This window comes from Nipponia nippon, unplaced genomic scaffold, assembly GCF_047370975.1.
Source record: "Nipponia nippon isolate SJK-2023a ecotype South Korea unplaced genomic scaffold, ASM4737097v1 scaffold_1, whole genome shotgun sequence".
Classification (NCBI taxonomy): Eukaryota; Metazoa; Chordata; class Aves; order Pelecaniformes; family Threskiornithidae; genus Nipponia; species Nipponia nippon.
Window position 1 is genome coordinate 93,389,189 of NW_028262290.1, and position 21,728 is coordinate 93,410,916.

Sequence of the window (21,728 nt, forward strand, 5' to 3'; positions counted from 1 at the left end):
ATTTCTTTGCTGGTCTTTCCAGGTCTACGGAGCAGCTTCAAGAAAATATGTTCCAGTTTAGAAAGTGTGCTTTAGTGTCTTTGAAAAAGATATTTCCTCTATACTTCTGGTTTGCAAGTGAAGGGATTTGCAAGAAGCCTTCAACAGAGCACCTCTAAAGCCTAGGCAGGGCAGCTTTGGGGCCTGATGTTTGCTGGTAGTCTAAGTTCAGTGCTGAGGGCCAGCCTTATAACTGAGCATGGGAGCAAAGCTGACAGGCTCATCTGGAAGCCTGCGTGAATGGCAGACTACATAAAAGTCCCAAAGACCATTCAGCGGTACAAACTTTGTGTCCTCCCTAAATGTATTTGCAGGAAACTGTGTGGTGAGGAGCCAAGAGGGAGGCACCTCCAGCAGCAGGTGGAGCTGTACGTTATGCTTTATGTGCGTGGCCCAAAGCGGGTATATGTCGACATCACCAAGTCATCTCAGGCAAATGCTGAAGTGATTTGGAGCTTGGTTTTTGACCCACAAACATGCATGTAAATACAGATGACGCCTTTGCAAACCAGGAAGATGTTTGTGGGGCTCTGCTGAAGAAATTGTTTCTAGAAGAATGCTTAAAGGAAACGATGTTAGAAATCTGGTCAAAAGAAGAAACAGAGAGGAGTAATGAAATTGGCAAGATGTAACAAGCAGAACTGAGAGAAATACTCACCAAACATTTGATTTAAAGAGAGATATATGTCAATACAGTTGCCAGTATAATAGCCTGGTAAACGAGGAGCTGCAAAGAAGTTTTCCTATAACACTCACGTGAGAGAGATTGGGGCATACATACTTCTGTGGCAGTGGGAGAAGCTTGTCCTACTTCTCCCTCTGCACTTGTTTGTTTGTATTCCTCTTCAGAGGATTCGTACATTTTCCTTCCCATAAAGTAGTGCCACTTTGAGTGCAGATAGTTCTCTGCCATCCAAACCCACCAGCAGATCAACTAGTTGTCTCTTATTCCTTTATTACTCCACAGAGTAGCTGCTGTCAAGCACATGCAAGCCATCCCAACCATCTGTCTGCTCTTCATAAATAGCTTCCAGAGGTACTTCCCAATCCTCCTCCTTTCTTTTCTGGTTCATCTGGAAACTTCATTATCAGTAGCTAAAATACCTTTCAATGCAGAAGTTTTTTTGGGGGGTTTGGTTTTGTTTTGGTTTGGTTTAATTTCAGTTCTCATTCTCCCTCCACACTTATTTTTTGCCCTGATCTTCTTTCCCCTCACACTAACATGCATTTTTACAGGAAAGAAGAACCCATTATAACACAACCTTATTACAGATCATACTCTACGACAATATGATTTTCTTCATGGCTGTGTATAAAGAAAACAGGCAACAGAACATATAAAGAAGAAAGTTTTAGTGTTAATAAGGCACATCCTATCCTGAGAGGGGTCAGTCAGTGTGGCTCTACAGAAGTTAGTGGAGATTCACTGCCTGTGTATTTCTGAATGAAGTCTGTTCCCTCAAGCAGTGGGCGTTACAGACTGATCTATTTTATTGCCTTCACCATGTTATCAAGTTGTCTCCTTGATAAATTAATAATGTGTTTTTTAAAGAGCTAATTGATATTACTGTACAAAAGCCACAATTTAATTAGGAATACTGTAATTGCTTCAAGAAAAATTCTAGTTCATGTATTTAAAACATGAACTTAGGAACTATTGTACTTACAGGATATAAATTTCAAGGTTATATATTTTTTATTCAATTTGAACTGTGTTTTTTTTTAATACACTACTTCTTTTTCTGCTGAATCCATAGTTTTATGTTTCTTTCTTCTTGTTCCTCTTCCCTTTTCCTTGAAATATTTTTGGTTTTATACTGAGGCCTCCTCAGCTAGACAATGAGATGAAGGCTGATATTGTTGCCCTTCCATTCCTCAGTGTCTTTAAAAGATAGAATAGTTTTGACATAAAAGCAAATCAGATATTCTACTTTTGATTTAAAGGCCTGATTGCAAAAATATATTCACTAACATAACTTAGAAGTTTAGTATAGATGGAGAACTCACACTTAATGCACATTTAAGTGCCCAAAGTGAGCTGTCAGGATCCATTTTTCACCCATGTTTTGTGAGTCCTCCAGATTAAGACCTCTGTCTCTGCTCCCTAACTGGGACTTCCCTTGTTAACATACAAGGTATTCCCTGATCTAACTTCAGAGCAGATAGCTCTTAAAATAGCTTATACTATTATGTAGAGGGAGTAATTTACTACAGTCACTTACTGTAGTGTGTAAGTGTCAAGGGAGAGGGGAAACATCTTTTGTTTAATTTTGCATTGATATCCACGGTGGCTGCACTAAGGAAACACAGCCCACTGTAGACTCCCTGGCCATATCGAACTGCAGTCCTGTTGGGCATAATAGTGCTTTATAATGGAGCTTCCCAGCAGGCTCCACTGTCTGATTAAAATGTTACTGCTGCTCCCTGTGTTATAACATAAACTGGGGAATTCCCCCTTGGTCAGTGTGCCAGGAGCCTTTGCAAATTGTGCTTGACAACTGACCCGTAGGAATCGTTCAGCTCGAATAATCGGAAACGCCAACTTCTGTGCAACCTTGGAGTGCTTCCTAACTGAGCTCGTTTGGTTGGACAAAATTCAGAATCGGTAGCTGTGCTCTGTGTGTGCTGCAATATAGTTTATTTGCAGCAAAGTGGTGCAGAGCCTTTTTTTGCAAATCGGGAGGGCCAGGAGGAGCTTTGGTTTTCACTTGTAATGAACAATGTTAACTAGGCACACAGTCAGAATTTCAATGCACTGAAACAATGCAACATATACCCAAATCTATTCATGGCTTCAGCAGTTGTGATGAGACCTGGAGACTAAAACTGACTGCCTTAATATCGCCACATGTAAAATGAACTTGCTTGAAATGGTGCTTTCAATAACATAGTAGAATTAAAGTAATTAAATATTCATTTCCTTATTGTTGGAATGCTTCATGGATTAGTGCATTTTGGAGTTTGGGGAAAAGGTCGTCTTTTTCAAAGAAAAATGTAAGAAAAAGAGAAGAATAAAAGAGGGTTGGATGTCAGCTGCTCTATGACTAATTCCTAGTGTAGCGTTGTCCAACCAGTGTTATCCAATGTCACTTATGTCATCCTTGCTGATAGTTTCAGAAGAAAGGCAAAAAAAAAGAGTTGGCATGGGGAATGAACTGTGTTCTTGTCCTTATAAAAAGGAAAGAGGAGGCAATTTCTCCAAGAAGGGAAAGGAGGGGTAAGATGTTGAATGACAGAGGCTTAAAAGGACCTGCTGATATGTAGATATATAAGGTGTTGAAGGAGGAAGAAAGAGGATGAAGAGCAAAATAAACAATAATAAAGGTATCGCTTAAATCACACATTCTGGAAAATGCTACATTCTGAAACCAAACTGGTCTGAGGACTCACAGTAGGATAGTCTTGAATTTTCATGTTTGTTATCTGTAAACCCTTTACAGATTGTCACAGAAAACAGCCATTTTTTCCTGATCACGGATTACAGATTGTTATAGCTACAGCCTCTAACACAAGTCGATGATTTTTCTGTTGCACTACCTAAGATAAGGGATACAATACTTAACACGTATTAAAAGAAAAACAACCATACTGTCAAGGTCAAAAGCAGCTCAGGGTTGGTATGGGTGAAAGGCCATCTTCCTGGTCCTTCTTCAGACTATCAGTAGAGTACTCCTGTAAGAAGCGATCACTACAGGGAGGAGTGGTAACCCCGTGCAAAATGTAGCACTGCCAATCTGTGTTTGCTCTGGAGCGCAAACATATTGCAGTCAGAGGTGTGATTGCCATTAACTAGGAGGTATCATAACGATACTCATTAGTACCCACCTAGCCTGGGAGAGCACCCTGGAATCACGACACGGTTTGGACACCCAAAATGAGTATTCATGGTCCTGGACAGCATGGGCTGAGATGCCAAAACTTCTCTGCTGTTGATATGTAAAGTAGATTGAAATTAATGTTGGTGAGTCCCTGTACAGCAGAAGTGCCAAGTGGCTGTCCCAAAGATGTATTTTGAGATTATGCTGTGGTAGTTAATATCTGGGGTTTTCAGTTCAGCATTTCTCTCAGGCATTACTACTTTTTCTTTTATTTATTTTTTTAACATGGCAATCGATAGTCTGTGAAGATATCTTCTCAGCAATCAGGCACACTGCACTTGAACATTTTGTACCTGCAGACATGGTCTAAATGACATTGCCCCGAACCCGGCCCCGTTACTGCCCAGTGTGGACACACAAACGATTCGTGCTACCTCCCCTCCTGGGGTGATAACCCTTGAAGTTACTGCTGTTATCTCCACTCAATGTCTTGGCATTACCTGTTTGTGTTTTTTCTTTCCATTTGCAAAATTTTGGAAGACAATTTTCGTTTTTGTTATTGTTTTAAGGCAGGTAGAGTTGACTGTGCCAACCTAGCACCAGATACTATACACGTGTGTTGTTATTTAAGATGCTGTCGTTGGAGAGACACTTTGCCTCTGAGTGCTGGATGCTGTCATTGTTTTTCACCTAACAGCTCATTACATCGTTTGGCAGGTTGTGAGCTCAGAAGGGTTAACAGAAAAGTCAGCGGTGATGCTGTAATCCTCCAGGACTGCCAGCACGCTGCACTGTTGTTGTGTCAGATCAGGGGGGTTTGAAGGAAGCTGTGCTAGCTCCAGCAGCTGCCTCAGTCACGTCTGTCATTTTGGGTCTCTGCTGGTAACAACATGGCTGACGTAGCAGGTAAAACGAATGACTCCCGTACTGGGTACAAAACTATATTCTTTCACTCCCTACTGCATCCAGAAAATGCACTGCCTCTGAGAAAGAGCCGTCACCTCCTCAGAAAACTAACACGGCATGTCAGGAACGTGTGCCCTTGTTGAGGGGGAAAGCAAAAATGCGTGTTTGACAAACCACCATCATCCTGACTGTAATGGTGAAAACAATGCAGGTAAACCCAACTGCCCTCTGCCCTACTTCTCCTCTGCTGTAAGCAATTAATTCTCCAGCAAAATAACCAGAGGGAGCACTTTTTGCACAACATTGCTATTTTCTAAAATCTGCATTGGCTTCGTCCTTACATTGACATTGCAACCATCTGGTATGAACGGTTTGATATGAAGTGGGGCAAATCCACCCTCTAGCTCTAAAGAAGTACTCTTAGTGAACCATGCTATTTTTCCCTTTTATTTTTAAAAAGACTATATGCTTTAAACTGGGGAGAGCAAATGTGATTTGGAAATGCCAGAGCTGGACTTAACTGCGGCTCCATTTGCAGTCATGTAGTATACGTTCAGATGTTTTTACGGTTCCCGTCTCACTTGCTATTGAGACATCTGACATATTTAGCCACATAAAACCTTTGCAAGATGAAAAAAACCAAACCGATTGTTGTTATCTTCTAGGTGGAAAACCAAGGCACAGTGAATCCAAAGTCACAAAAACATCTGTGGCTAGGGTATCGCCCTCATCTCTAGATTATTTTCTATGCCTGTCTCTCCTAAGATACTGACAGCCACGATAGGAAAAGCTGTATTTTCTTAGTAACATAGGTGGGTTTTTTCCTTTGTAAATCTTTGTTGCACAGAGTATACTAAGCTTTGGGATAATCACTGAGTGAGGCACGCAGCAAGCCAAGGGCAAAGCTGAGACAGCGACCTATATATTCTGGGATTCATCATATGCATGTAATGAATCAGAGCATTTGCTAGCACCTCAGAACAAGGGGTCTGGTGCAAGGGGTCCCACTGGTGTTTCTTCTTCTGGGAGGCTCAGTAAAGGAAATGGGAAACTTCGGTCACGTCTTCCAGTCTTACTGGGAGAAAGAAAAAAAAACCACAAAGATGGCCCTACTAGATGAGACTGGAAGGCCAGTTTTCAGCCTGTTAGAGGGGCTGGTAATGGATGTTTAGGGAAACGTAATAAACAAGGTAAGTATGCTTTTCCTGTGGTATACCTTTCCATCTTCTAACAATAGGTGGTGAGGGATTTTTAGATTTGTGGCTTACATCCAGACGGTCACATTTAACAGGGCTCAGTAGACCTTTCTATGAATTGCTCTAGTCCTTTTTAATCAGTTTTTCCTTTTGACCTCCACAACATCCTGTGTCAATGAGTCCCACTGCCTTATTCTGCAGTTCATGGAAAAACACTTGCCTTCGTGACTTTTTAATCCTGAGGCTTGATAATTTCCACTGGGGGCCTCTTGCTTCCTTCTTTTTCTGAGAAACAATGAATAGTTGTTCTGCTTGCCACTCCAGATATTTTAGTTATCTGATAATCTCCCTGGGTTGTGTTTTCTCTGGACTGAAGGGCCTCAGTCTCTGTCTGAGCGAAACCTTTCGATGTTTTGATCATCCTTTCTGCCCTCCACTGTTCCTTTTCTAGTTCTGCTATAATATTTATGGGTTAGAATGACCAGAAGTACGTTCACTGTTCAGGTTATGAGTGCACCATGGATTCATATAATGGCATAAAACTGCTTTCTGTTATATTTTTTTACTCCCTTCCTGGTAATTCTCAACTTTCTGTTTATCCTTGTGACTAATGCTAGGGATTCACATGACATTTTCTGACAAATATTGACAGAGGAAGGAGGAAGAAGGCTTCCCATGATCTATAGCCCCTAAAGACAAACCAAACTCATTTTAACATGGGAAGAAAACATCAGTACGTTTTTCATGGCTTTAGCCCTTTCACTTCTGGCTGAAGCAAGCTAACCCTCCCTCATCCCAAGATTTGGAGGGGCATCATGGAGTGAGGGATATTGCAGATCAAGAAAGTCACACATGGGAAAAGCAGATGGAATTAATGCCATTGCAGCCCAAGAATTTCACTTGAAGGTTGGGAATAGGAAGAAAACGTAGACTGCGTGTGGAGTAGGGAGACAGGAGCAGAAGAGCTGTGGGTTCTTTGTCTCACTTGGAAGGAAAAGTAACTGGCTTAGGTCACAGCATTTTAGGTGGTGAGATTGGGCAGGGATTGAATAGATTACAGGGCTGTGGTATTGTGAAAGCAAGGGCAGGTGTATTGATGGTTTATCTGACACTGATTGCGAACAAGAATTGGGAAATTCTCCAGTGGCAGACAAAAAGCTTGCATACTTCACAGCTGACTGGAAGCTTAACTTATTAACCATACTATTAAAATATGATTTAAATACTAGAAAGGATTCTGGTGATTTGACTTTATCAATACTGGTGGGATTTGTGAGTTAACCTGGTGTCCCTGTCCAACTGTAATTTAAAAGTGGGCCTTTCTTCCAGCTGTTTCCCAGGCAACATGAGACTCATTCATTATGATTCATGGCTGCACAGATGATTGACCTTGCTATCAGGAGGTGATCATGAAGCAAGACTTCGTCGGCTGGTGTGTAGGTCACATCATTACCTCTCTTCTAGCCTCCTTAGAAGTCCCCCAGTAGAAGGGGACCGCACTTGGAAGTCTATGACAAACTGTGCTGCCATGTGCCCAGAACACCCTGCTGTGACCCGGAGGCGGCAGGCGTAGGGCAGGCCATGCTTTATCTTTGCCCAGGATAAAGCAGCTCATCAGCCAACCCCGGGCGATGGAAGCAGAAAGGCAATGTAAAGCCCCCTTCGTTTTCTTGCTCTGCCCTGCTGAGCTCGGGTTTGGGGGAGGGGAGGTCTGTGCCAGAGGAGGACCACAGGCCTCCTCCTGCAGGTTTGTCAATGCCCTCTTGTTTTCATTTGCGAGGACCCTAGGTAGAGCCGAGCGTTTCCTGCACTCGGCAGCTTCCCCTGTCTTAGGAATGAGTCACGTAACGCTGCTGCCTGAGCTGCCTTGCAAGGTGTGGCAGCATTGACATCAGGACATCCAGACTCTCTCCATAGCTCTCCTGTAATTTATGCGGCAGACTTGCAGTAAATCTACAATTCTTTTCACCATTAATAACTGTCTTGGGGAAAAAGGACATTAAATGAGAAGTCATTATTGCTCATCTGTATGTGCGTGGAGCTGTTCAACTGGGATGCGTGCTCAGACAAGGAATGTTTGAAATGCAGGAGGCGAGCACTCCCGGCCAGACGGCATTTTTAGGACGAGCTCTAAATTCCACTCCTCGTTATAATGATGCCACACCATTTCCATCTCATGAATTGGGACAAGAGAGCAGAATCCAGCCCTTAAAATACCATATCATAGCCCTGTTTCTACATAGGTGATTAGAGCAGGAGATTTGGCAGCAACCATTGCTAAGGAAATGTTGAGGTGCAGTTTGTGACCTGCCACAGCTCCTGCTAGCTTGAAGTGCTACCAACAAAAGGGTTTCATCAGCAGTGCCTGGAGCAGAAGGGACCTAAAAGGGAGCGGCTGGTAGGAGAGGTTTTGTCACATTTGTAAAGAAATGTATCTTCGTAAAGAAATTATCACTTTGTCACAATTGTAAAGGTACAGAAAGGACACTATTGGCCTGGCAGCAGGAAAGTCACACTCCCCTCTCTACAGCAACCAGGTCACCCAGCCCCTTGGCCCCTCGAGCTCAACCTGCAGTTGTAGCTGCAGCAAAGCTAGAGAACTGAGGTGAATTAACACTGATCTCCAGTTCAGGAAGAGCATTAACCTCCCCGGACACTCTGGGCCAAATCCATCCCTGGTGTGACATCGATGGAGTTACATCAGGCTTAATTTTGGCCCAGATATCTGCACTGGCTTTCACAGCAACACAACTTTCCCCTTCCTTCTGAAGTAAGGATGGTGAAATGAATCAGGTCAAAGGAGACTAAACACTGTATAAAAACCTTGATCCCAGTTAGGAGTTTTGCCTGCTCGGCAACAGGGTTTGGCTGGCTATGGTAACCGTGGGGGGGTTATGATGTACTCCAGACATTGCATAACTGCTGGTTTAATTTACTGCGAATGTTATTCAAAGCTGAGGATTTAATTCTTCTGAACATTAAAGCTTACAGCTGGGTTAACCTCCTCTTCATAAGTCACTGTGTATTATTTTCACAGAAGTAAGGGATATCATCTTATTTTTTTGCTGTTGACAAGTTTGGTAGTTCTTTTTCTCGCTTAACTGTTTTTAGATTTTTCTTTTCAATATGCATAGGATACGCATGCACATCCTCAGTCACCGTAAGATTTTCCAAGTCCACCATCAACTCCTCTGAAATCTCTGGGTACCAGGTTAAATTTCTGGAATTGTTCTTAGATGGAGTACCAGCTTTTGATCCCATGTCAAAAGTCAGCATATAATTATCCCATCGGAGCAGGAACAGTTTTTTTAAATTCTGACTCTCTTAAAACTTCTTACACTGCCTGTGTTTTGCTGCATTCCAGATCGAAATTCTTGACAATTCAGTCTTGTAGTAAAATTGGTCATCGCAAATTTTACTCCAGATAAATTTAATTAATGACTTGGTTATCATATTTACAAGCAGTTTTTACAAGTAGTTTTTTAAAAAGTTCTCTTCTTTAAAAAGTATTTGGAGATTTTCCCCATATACTTTTTTTAAACCCACTCTATCCCCACTCTTCAACATTTTATTTTCTTGCATGCTCTGCAGGGTCTTATTCTTTGCTTTTGCAGTTCACTCAACTGTATTCTGGCCACTGATCGAGAAGTGTAAAGATTCATAGTTGCAGCACAGATAATTTATTTTTCCGCTGGGTTTGTTTACTTTACTATTGCCTCTTTGCTCTTGACTCACAGAGGTACAGATTGTACCTCAAAGAACAGCACCAGGAGGTATACTCCCTTTAGTTTAAAAGTAGACAGATGGCTTTTAGTGTTGTCCCTACTGGCCTCTGAAGGTCAAATGGGAATGCTTCTGACTGCTGCTGACCTGTTCTCTCTCTTGAATTTTGTAAAAAGTCATGTTGATTATTCAAAAGAAGGAATTCAGTTCAACTGAGCTCTGTTATCTGTATCAGATGAGGAAACTTAACTGTTCGTAACAGTGAAAACTTTCTTGTCATTAAAGTCATTAAATGGATTCTGAATATAGGGTGGCAGATCTGTTGAGAAAAAAAGTATTTACCTAGAGTTTACTAAGAAAGATAACCCACCGTCATTTTGGAAAAAAGGAAACAAAAAGTCAAGTTAAAAACGAGTAATAGAACCTGCTTCAGTTATATTGAAATAGTCTGATTTGGATTTGTTGTGATTTTATAATAGTAGATAATGTGACCATAATTTTCTCATTTCAAATGTCCTGTTAAGATTTTCAGGATTTGTTAAGATACTTTTTTATTTCACAGGTATGTATGTCTCATAAACACTTTGTAAAGAAAAAAGAATGGCTAGTTTTCACAAATGCACATAGTAATTGGAATATTATTCTATTTATCTCCCTTTGGCAGAGAAATTACAAGATCATAAACTACTTTAAAGCCTTTTCACTAGAACTGAGTGAATTACTGTAGCTAAAATCCCCTTCAGAGAAGACAGCGGGAGTAACACCAACATGTTTCACGAATTTGACAAACTGTTAATTGAAACTAAGGCAATGCTTTATTTCAACATCCTTAAAACATGGTGTTATAATTTTTCTCTTGGAATTTTAGTAATTTTTTTGAAACATCCTTCCTTAAAAAAGAAAAAAAAAACGCTTAATGCTGAAACAAAATCTTTGTTGCCTGAAAGGAATATTTCTTTTTGACTGAATGAAATACTGTTTTAAAAGTCCTTTTGGGCTAACTCATAATTAAATTTCTTAGATTTTTTGTTTAGATTTCCTTTCCAAAAGTACAAGTAACATGAGAAAATAAGCTCTTGGCAAAGTTCTACTCTTTGGATTGCCCATGTCATGTAAAATGGACTCCTTAAAAATGGAAGTGACTGTCTTGTATAGATCAGTGATTTTAAAATTTTTTTTTCTCCCAGTTATCAGCAGTATTCAATGCTTGGCACTTACTTACCCATCTTTTATCTTCAAATGCATTGCCTGAACATACAAATGGAACTGATTTAAATCCTTTGCACAGCCACAGCTGTAGCATGTGGTACTGTGCTAATGGAAAGGAGGAGGGCATGGGCCTACAGCCCTGTTACTTCTCCTAATAAACCCAAACCTGCAACTTTTGTGTGACGGTCTAAAATCTGTTAATGAAAGTACTGACTCATCTGTTCTTGAATCAAGACTTCAAATGAGTTTTAGTGCTCTATAAGTGCCAAGAAAAGAACTTTGCCTATTCCAAAGCAATGCCCAAGCTCTGTTTCTTCCAGAGCTCAAACAAACTGAAAAGCATTTCTGTGAAACAGCAGACGGAGAATTCTGGGTAATGATGGATGAATAAATATGCTCAGCATCCTGCTTTCCTTCAGAATTCCTATGTACAGTACACTGTAGCGAATATTTACATTTCAATACGCAGATTGCTTCCTCTGCTCTTTCAAAGCTGTGTTGTTTGAGCCCTGGAGCTGCCCAAAGAGGGTTTGGGCTTTACTGGGGATGCAAGTATGATTTAAAAGAGGGAAGTTTGTTTTATTCCCCTGCCCCAAAACTGTCAGGAATATAACAGTATAACTCCTTTTGCTAAGTGAGTAGTCAAAGATGCCTCTTTCTTGACAAATCTTCTTCTGAAAGCCACGGCACAATAACACTACTTGAAGTTATTTAATTTATTAAAAAAAAATATGACTTCATATGACAGATAGGAGTTGATGCTTTAATAGTACATGCTACCAGATGCAAAACAGTGAAATAACTCTACTGTCACCTTTTTCATTCTATTGGAAAAATATATATCTTGTGTTAGGGTGATCTCTTACTTGTTTATTGTGACATTAGTCAATGAACTGAATAGAAAGAGAAGGGACAGCTAAGACTAGGTAATACCTTGGATTGGATTTATTTGCAGAGGTTTACAAACTCACATGAAGAATGTCATGGTTACTTAAAAATGTTTGCAAATGGTGATGAACAAATCTATTGTAAAAACCTCTCAAGCAATGTGACTGACTTCTATGTCTTCTGAGTAGTCAATAACACAAAGCGCATATGCCTTTGTCACGGTTAGACTGATTAGATCTTGTTAACACTTCTGCATTACAGAAGCACTAATATTACATGCTGGGCTAGAGGTTGTGTATACATACAGGAGTGCATTTCTCTGTGAAAAAAGCACATGTGTCTGGGAAGCCAAATTTAATATTGTAAAAAACAAGGGCATGAAGATGATGTTACACCAAGACAACAAAGAGAAAAACATATAAACCCATCAACCCTATGCCATCATGAATTAACTGAGTTAAAATGATGCAATGTTTTAAACAGGTTTTAATTTAAAAAAAAAAGAAAAAAAAGAAAAAGGAAAAAGCAAAAGCTCCAGGTCCTCATCCACAAAGACTGATGAGCCATTGCTCCCTGGAACAGCACGGACATGTCAGAACTGGCGCAGAACTCCAAGGGGGAGCACAGGTTGCATGAAGGAACAGTCTGGGAGGAGCACCGTAAAGTTAGTTTTAGGCACATGGATGAAATGTGCATAAAATAAATGCAGCTGTGATGGCTCTATTTATAGTTCTTTTAATAAAGAACTGGTTTAGTTTGATAAGTATGGAACCCTTTGAAGTTATTACTTAGTATGGGCAATATTAAAGAGGACGAACCTCTCCTGCATCCAGTAGTCATAGTGCCCTATGTGAAAGAGAGATAACTGTGAAAACTAATCTGAGACTGAAGACTTCTGAAGACACCATGTTTTAATTTGGAAATAAAAGGGAAACCAGCCTAACCATTATATAAAATACAAAATTCCCAGCTAAATTTTAGCTCGTAGTGAGCAGGCGTGCTAGATGTTGGGGCTGAATCCGGAGCATTTTCAAGTAAGTGGAAGGATTCTCATTGTCTTCAGTGGTGGCTGGTTTAGGATTTTAAGAGACTTCAAGGACTGGGAGAAAGATAAGCTTTTCATTACATTCATTATATTTCCATTATCAGTTACTGAAATCACTTAAACCTCTGTGCATCAGCTACGCTTTTTTTAAAGGGCTCTGAGAACCTAAGATTTCCCTTTCCCTTCTCTGCACCTATCTGTTTGATCTATTAACATTACAGGGATGTTTATTGTTTTACATAGATCCAATATAAAACTCAGGAGGACTTTTATGCTGGCCATGGCACTGCAACATAGCTGACATGCTGCTATTCTACTCTGTACAGAGATATAATGCTCAATAAAAAATAAGGAAGACAACTTCTATGGGGTCCTATACAAGGGAGTGAGAATTAGGTACACTTTATATTCCTCACATTAGAAGTGGGAAACTTTTAATGTTGGGGTGAACAATCAATTTCCCTGAAATAGCTTGTGTGTTGAATTGAAATCCTTCAGAAATGTTTGAAGGTTAAGAAATCCTCCTGTTTCTGAATATGTATGTTCAAATTTTAATTGCATGGTTTACCATTACTTATTTATATAATTCTGACAGTAGCCCAGTGTTGTGCAGAACTGAAAGAAATCTCAGATCCCCATGTCAAATCATTATTTCTAATATCTTTAAGAACTTTGTTTATCCATTTTTAACACTTGCAGAGAAAATGCATTTGACAAATTAGAAATACCACATTTTATTTCAAATGGTAAGGAAACAAATTTCTGAAAAAGCAAGGTAAAATGATCTTTGTGGTGTTTAGACTTGTTAGGAGTAAAAATAGATGATTGTCAAATGTTCATCAGTGCTCACTGGTTTCCATGGAACCTTTTTCTGTGAGAAGCAAAATTTTTGGTGTCCTGAACACAGTAGCGCCACTTCACTTATCGACAAAAGGCATCACATTTCTGCTTTGCAGTACAACTGGAGAAAGTCTAGTATGTTTCATGAAGAGTGGGTTTTTAAAAAAAAAAACCTGTTGCTAAATCTGCCTCTGATACTCAATGGACTAATGGATAATCAATGAAGCGTTGTGTTCTGCTAAATTTAATGATCAATTAGGTAGAACTTCTTTTCCTGCTGATATTCTCTTTGATACACAGTGAAATTTCTTTAGCCTTGTTTCATGTATGAACTTCTTGGTAACAACATGAAAGAACTCAGTGCCTGTAAAACCAAGCCGGCCCCTTTATTATGAGAATTATTTATAGAGATGTTGCAGCGGAAGCTCCAAACTTCTCATTGCAGCTGAAGCCTTCTCTGCTGCAATCTCTTCTCTTCCTTTTGAGTTTCAGAAAAGTTGCAACAATCCTGTTTCTAGAACTGCATATTTACATTTGAATTGAAAATTAACTAAAATGTATAACCTATGAAATTGGAGGATTTTATTCTGAAAAAATAGGGAAGTCATTCCATTAACTTCAACAAAGGTACTCCTGCCTTGTATCAATGTATAAAAGGGCACAATTCAGCTTTGGTTAGAAATGCCTTGTATGTGCTGGCTGGATCTGTTCTGCTGAAGAAAGAAAATATTTTTCTTTCTTTTTATCCTAAATAAAAACTTAAAAGATGGCAAATACGAAGAAATAGATCAATAGTTTATAACAACAGGGACTGCTTTCCAGAGCTGGTAACTATGTCTATTTCTAATTGAGACCATTTAGCTTTTCTGAAAATTGGTCGTTATCTTTAGCCATCTAAACACACAGGACTGATTTACAGACCTATCATATTAAGTATCTGGACTTTCTATTGATTTCATGTCTGAAAATTGGGCCTTTTTTATTTAGCTGTTAATTGAAGCTAAGCCACTAACTTGAAAATCTGTAGTTTGAAAATTTGGCTTGGGCTCTTGAATACAAATGCTTTTTTTAAAGCTAAAGTAAAAATGGAGAAACTGGGGTATCCTGGATTATTCCACTGTATGTCTCAAATATTTCTTTTTGATTGCTTTCAGTCACAGTCCTGCAGTATTTTAAACAGGTGCATGTGCTGACTTATATGAAATACAACAACAAATATCAGGGATACTTCCAAGGCACAAAACATTTCATGAAAGTTTGAAAGTATCAACGTATTTGAAAATACATTGAAAGACAACAGGTTTATACAGTACAGACACTGCTTTGGCAGCTTGTTAATACGGCATTAATGTTTGTCCTGATTTTGGCTGGGGTAGAGTTAATTTTCTTCCTAGTAGCTGGCATAGTGCTGTGTTTTGGATTTAGGATGAGAATAATGTTGATACCACACTGATGGTTTAGTTGTTGCTAAGTAGTGCTTACACCAGTCAAGGACATTTCAGCTTCCCGTGCCCTGCCCGGTGCACAAGAAGCTGGGAGGGGGCACAGCCAGGACAGCTGGCCCCGACTGGCCAAAGGGCCATTGCATACCATATGACGTCATGCTCGGTATATCAGCTGGGGGGAGTTGGCTGGGGGGCAGCAGTTGCTGCTTGGGGACGGGCTGGGCATCGGTTGGTGGGTGGTGAGTGGTTGCATCACTTGTTTTTCCTGCATCTGCTCCTCTCTCTCTCTCTTGTTGTTTTCCTTTTCATTGCATTTATTATTATTATTATTATTATTATTATTATTATTATTATTATTATTATTATTATTATTAATTTTTCTAAAATTTTATTTCAATTATTAAACTGTTCTTATCTCAATCCACGAGTTTTCTTACTTTTGCTCTTCAGATTCTCTCCCCCATCCCACCAGGGGTGGGGAGGATGAGAAAGTGGCTGTGTGGTGCTTGGTTGCCGACTGGGATTAAATCACAACAATATGTCCCAAGATGCTGTTCTTCACCATAATTTACCTGCAAACATTTCAAAATATCTGTATCTGCTTCCTAAATATTGAAGAGTCAAGGCAAATATTTTCAGGAACAAAAATACTGAACAAAGTATGTTGTCTTGAATATCTGCTTCTAGAAATAGTCAAATGATTTACATTAAAAGGCTGGTCTCCATGTGTTTCCGAAGGTTTATTTGCCAAGTACTGAATATGCATTTTAAGACTTCTTTAATCTGAACTTTGTGTTTTAGATACATAATGGTATGAAATGGAAAGACCTATGTTAATACAACATCCAGGCTGAAATAATTTAGTTGGTACACGCGAAAATTAGTGTTTACCATCATATCAGCATGTACAAAATTCATGATACAGTAGCCATATGTCTTATGGAATAGATTAACAACAGCAGTGAGCAAGACATTTAAGTCAAAAGACAGAGAGAGAAAATAGCTGGTGACATGACCTAATCCTGCAGCCAGATACTTATGCTTGACTGCATAAGCAGTTACTCCTGCTCACTTAAATGGAGCTATATGATGACATATGGAGAGGCGTTTCTCTATCAGGATACAGCCCTGGAGTTTGTCTGTCTTCTCTAGATAATTACCTGTCTCTTATTTCCATCTTTACATGTATTAATCTTTAAATCAATCCTATGTAGTAGGGAGATGCTATTACCCTTGTAGTCAGGGATAATCTTACAGTTGGAAAACTAAGAAACAGGGAGTCTTTAGGAGGTGAAGAAGGAGAATTCATCTTGCATCTGAAAATTGGCTGTCTCTGTGGGCTGGACATCTAGGCTTGTACCATGTTTCAGTAGGTTAGGCACTCATCTCATCCTGTGGCAGGCAGGAATAAACTTTGTGGAGGTGCTGGTCTCTCTTCCCTGACTTTAAAGAAGCACCGAGACGACTTTTGCATACCAGATACTGGAATGTTCAAAGTGTTTAAATCAGTTGAGAAGAATCCTTCTGAAATAACTAATCTAAGGTTTCAGAGAAAATTCTGTGGTGCCGGATCTTGTCTCCTAGAAGCTCCTGTTCTCCCCCTTGGATGCTGTGATGTGTCTTAAGGATGGCCACCTTAAGTGATGTTCCTGTCACTGACGTTTAGCATTTCCTGAGGCTGTCTGTAGTTGTAACTATGCAAATTTCATTGAGGATTTAATAATAGACTAACCACATGTGGGGGTGGGGGGAGAAGGGCACATAGATTTGTTTTTCTCCTTAGTGTTGGATCTTCGGGTAATGACTTATCCAAACGTTCTTCAGCTTGAAGAACTCACCGGTCTGGTGCTTTCTCTTTTCCAGAGAATTTGAAAGCCTAATAGCTGTTCAGCTAATAAGTGTTATATTTCTGGTTCAAATATGGGCTAAGGAAAAGGCTTTTTTAAAAAGCACTAGTTATTAGTCTTGCCCTACTCCTACTGAAGAACGGTGCCCAGTAACTTCAATGAGAGAAATGATAAACCATTGTCAATACAGATTTTCAGCTGTGCCATGCTTCTGAGTTGAGCATGTAATTTTTGTACCAATGTGACTATTAGTTTAAAATGGTATGGGGCTTGGGAAAGACATGATTGCGCATTTGCTTTTTCTGATATAAATAGACTGATTTGACATTTACTGATGTAAAAACAATATTCTGTGTCTAGACAAGTCTTTTGCAAACTACATATCCAGGTTTAGCAAACAATAGGTCCACCATAGTTTTCTGCATTACCTCCACAACAGCAGATTTTTAGGCTAGCAGGTCTCTGATTCAAAACTAAGTATTATTTTTAAAACAAACAAGGACAACTCTTTCTGTTAAATACAGTGCGCCTGATCTAACTGCTGTTATTGTGGGTATTTCCATTAATTCCTCTGGGCTTTGGATTAGGTTGTAGGTTCTGTGAGTTTCAAGAAATGCCCTGTTCAGAAATGGGTGAGTAAATTAACTCACAAATACTAATGTGTTTTACCGTAGCTTCCCTTTTCCACCACCATCAGGCAGAAATGAGGAATAAGAAGTTTCATTTCCAGAAGTGAGTGTTTTCAGAAAGCTGTGAACACATTAAGGTAGTGTCATAACATGGAAACTATCTTGCAATCTGAACCACTGTGGTCACTGATGTTACCTGCTATAATTAGCAAAGTGAGTTGAAATGCTTATTCACTTGGACTCTTCACAAAACCTGACTTAAGCATCAAATTAAGTAGGCAAAAGAACTTTGCATTTTGTTTTCAGGATGATCTCAGTATTACAAAACTGATGCACTGCAGCATGTTTTAAATTCCCTTTTGCATCTGCAAAGTCATATCCTTTATTAAAGACTAATCCTTGCCAATTTGATTTGAAGAACATACAAGAACAAATAAGCATCTGGAAAGAAAATACATAAATGTTGACTTTGAAATAGATTAACCAAATAAACCTGAAATCATAGAGCCATTCTTTGTCTATAAAAAGTATTCCCACTCTGAGATCATGCGTGTCATAACTGATTGTGAAAACAAATATATCCTAAAAACCCATTTATAGTTATAATGTGCTCTCACATCTTAATTCCAGTGTGTGTCTTTCAATGTATGTCTGTGAATCCTGTAATAGTGACAGGGAAACCTTATGAACTGGAGCATTTTTGGAACCATTCACCATTCAGATTTAGTGAAAATTCGTAACGCTGCTAGTTTAAGTGGATTTCTTTCAGACATATTCCCAAGGGGGTTAGCTGAAGCACTAGTATTTTTCCATAAGGTAGAGAAAACATTACTTAAAGTGGTATGAACTAACCACAAAAAATATCTTGGTGGCAAAGCAAAAAGAAGCAGCAGAGGAAGCAGCAGTTAACATTTGGCTAACCGAGTTGCTCAGCTTAGTGAAGTCTGAATGGCAGAGATCGCCTGTAATAGCACCCATGTGTGATGTACATTAGTATTGTTGAGTAGTTTAGCTAACGTGCTATTTCAAAGGAAGCTAGCAAGGATCTCTCTTAGCAACCAAGGGTGCAGTTTCACATTACACCTAATACAGTGTGACTGCAGGCTGCTAAGAATATGAGCAGTCCCCATCCATTACCCACAGCTGTAACTTCCCACACTCTTCCTTCCTCTCAGTCTAGCGGCTGCGTGGCCGTAGGGCAAAATGGTTCAGCTTTCTGATCTGAAGGAAAACAAATCTTTATCTTTCTTTCTCTTTTTTCTGCTTTTTCGTGGTGTGTTTTTTTTTTTTTTTCTTTCCTGTGGAGGATGGATATTTGTCAGAGCAGCAAACCGAGCCAACTCCACTTGCAGCTGTGTGACTACAGGAGCCAGTGTAAATGTAGGGGTGGGAACCCACAGCTGGGCCAGGAGGGCTGTTTGAAGTGATCCCAGATAACATGCCAGATCTGCCAGTTAGGGAGGAATCAAGTTCAGACCTAGCTTGCAGCTATACCACAATCAGTAGTTATCATTAGATGACATCAGATAAAGCTGTATTATACCCAAGTTTAAGTCAATTTTATACTCTTTTCAGCACATTTCCACATCAGGCTACTACACGCTGCTTCGATTCCAGAGAACATTCTCACATGAGAGTGCTTGTTATCATAATCTTTATCCCAAAAGGGGGACTGAAACACAGGCTTAAGTGTTTTCTTGAACCAAGGTTTAGAATCAAATCCTGCTGTAGCAGGTTTACTTACTGTTCCAGAAATATGGTTCGCCTGGCTTCTCTGATTCATCTGTGATCAGTGAGTCAGAATGGCTTTGAGAAGTGGATATTTTTTAAACGATCCAAGTTTCCTAGTTTTTAAAATGCAAAATAATTGAAGTCATTGAAAAGACCTGGATCCTTCCCGATATGCCTAGCTCAGCAGATCTGCTGGATTTATGATCTCGTGCGATGCTTCTGTTCCAGTATGAAGTTTGAAATATGGCCTGAGCATGACAGATTTATTCTTAATACTATCTAAAATTCCTTAAGGCCACAACATACTTCTAAGAAAGGATAAAGGATTTGTCTGGATTCAGAACCCTTTAAGGAAGACACCATAACACAGAAAGAAGTGTGCAGGCAAAGAGGTGAATTGGATGTCTGGTAGGGTGAAGGAAATATTCCCATTTTTGCAACTGGAGGAATGCAGGAGAATAGCAATTTACATAGGAAGTCCTCAGGAGAAGCAGGAATTGAATCTAAGCATTCTGAACACCAGCCCAGAGGTTCATCTTGCCTTCTTATTCGAGAAAAACAATGAACAGGAAAAAATACCCAGTTTTGTTTAATTTTCTGATATTTCAAAATGTTTCCCATTCCACACAAGCCAAAAGCTTTTGACATTTTTTAAGAAAAAGCCAGTAAAAGCCTAAAGACTCTCTTCTGGCATACTGGATTTTTAATGACTTGTACGAAGTGAAAGAGTTTCACCAAGAAAGCCTGACCTCTGATTTCCTCTTTCTGTTGCTTTTCTGTAACCTTCAGGGCCTTTTATGGTCCATCCCCACTCCACTCACCGTCTCTCAGGCACTATTGAGCAGCATGACGGAGGTGCCGTGATCCTGTGGCACAGGCGGGGAGGCGGTACTCTTGACAGGTATTGTCCTGATGTAAATGAGCTGTAGCAGCAATTCGCAACTTTTATGTCTCACGTCCCATGCCAGTAGTCCGATTACTAGACTATATGCTACCCGAGGGTAAATGAATCAGTCCTTCTCCTTTCAATCAGAGATGTCATCCTTGTGAAAACCAGGAGCATAGTCTCAGTTGTCACAGTGGGAGCAGTGAAAGTGGTTTCACATACACTGTTTCAAAATGAAAAACTTAAGTCGGAAGATGCCCATCAAGCTATGTTAACAAGCATTTCTTTGCTTTTAATAAAAAGACACTGTTACTGATACTGGGTGTAGGGCATGGAGAGACAGTCAGGTTACTGCCTCATTCTGCAGAATAGGTTAGAGCTGTGCAGAGCCCCCATCCAGCTTGGGATACGCTAAAAGAGCAAAAAACTACACCCCGTCCCTGTTGTGTGTCCTTCACACAGGGAGCTGCCCCTTAAGTGCTCCTTCACTTCAGAGGAATTAGAGCTGTTTAGGGACATGAAATAGTGTGAAAAAGAAAGGAATGTGATACAAATTGTTCTATGCAGAACTCAAACTTAGCTTGTCACTGCCTCTGCGTGTGCTTCTGCAACTGCCATTCGTGTAGTCCCACAACAAAACGCCTGAATTATGCATTTTTACATTCCCTGGATAGCTAAACCATGCCACTGACTTCAGCTGAAGTAATTTTGACCTCATGAATGCATTAGAAATGGTTTGTTAGGGGACCACCAGGGGTGGCAGGAGCAGATGGCTGCTCAAACTGGAGCTTTAAGGAGGAGACGATGTGATTTGCAAATATCATTGCTCCCTGTCTTCTTCTATTTAGGGGACCACTATGAAAAACTATACTATCTCTCCTCCTACTCTCTCACCCCCTGACCAAAAAAAATACTGGGAGATCTTAGCACAGAACAGCATACAGTGTCTCTACTGTCAGAGATGGTTGCTGCAGAGGGAAAGAAAACACAGAGACCAGAAAAGGAAAATGACAAAAACAAGCCCTGTTACCAGAGAGACTTTGAGGAGTTAACACCAGCCAGATATCAAAAAAGCGCATCTCTCAAAATGCTCCACAGAGGTGAGGATTTGTGTGGTTAAATCAGATGGAAGGATTTAGTGGTCAGGGTCATTGGCCTAAAAAAGTAAGAAGGATGGAAAATCTTGCAGTGAGGAACAAAGCTGCAAAATAAATCAAGATTTGATCAAGAATAAAGCCAGAAGGAGTTTGTAGGAAAAAATCATAAAAGAAAAAGTAATATAAGAGTGAGGAGAGGAAGTTCACAGGAGGTGTAAAGAAGGGAGTTCCTTTTAAATACTTCAGGCAAGATCTTCGCTTCTTTGTGCAACTGGAAACAAATCCAGCAATCATCGCAGACTGAGCCCAGAAAGCTCTCTGTACCCCTGCCAACAAATCCATAATATGAAGACTGTGCTCTTCTAAACAGAAGGATAAGATTCTGAAGAAGGCTATTGCCTTTTTTGGGGAGGCGGACATAAGACAGAA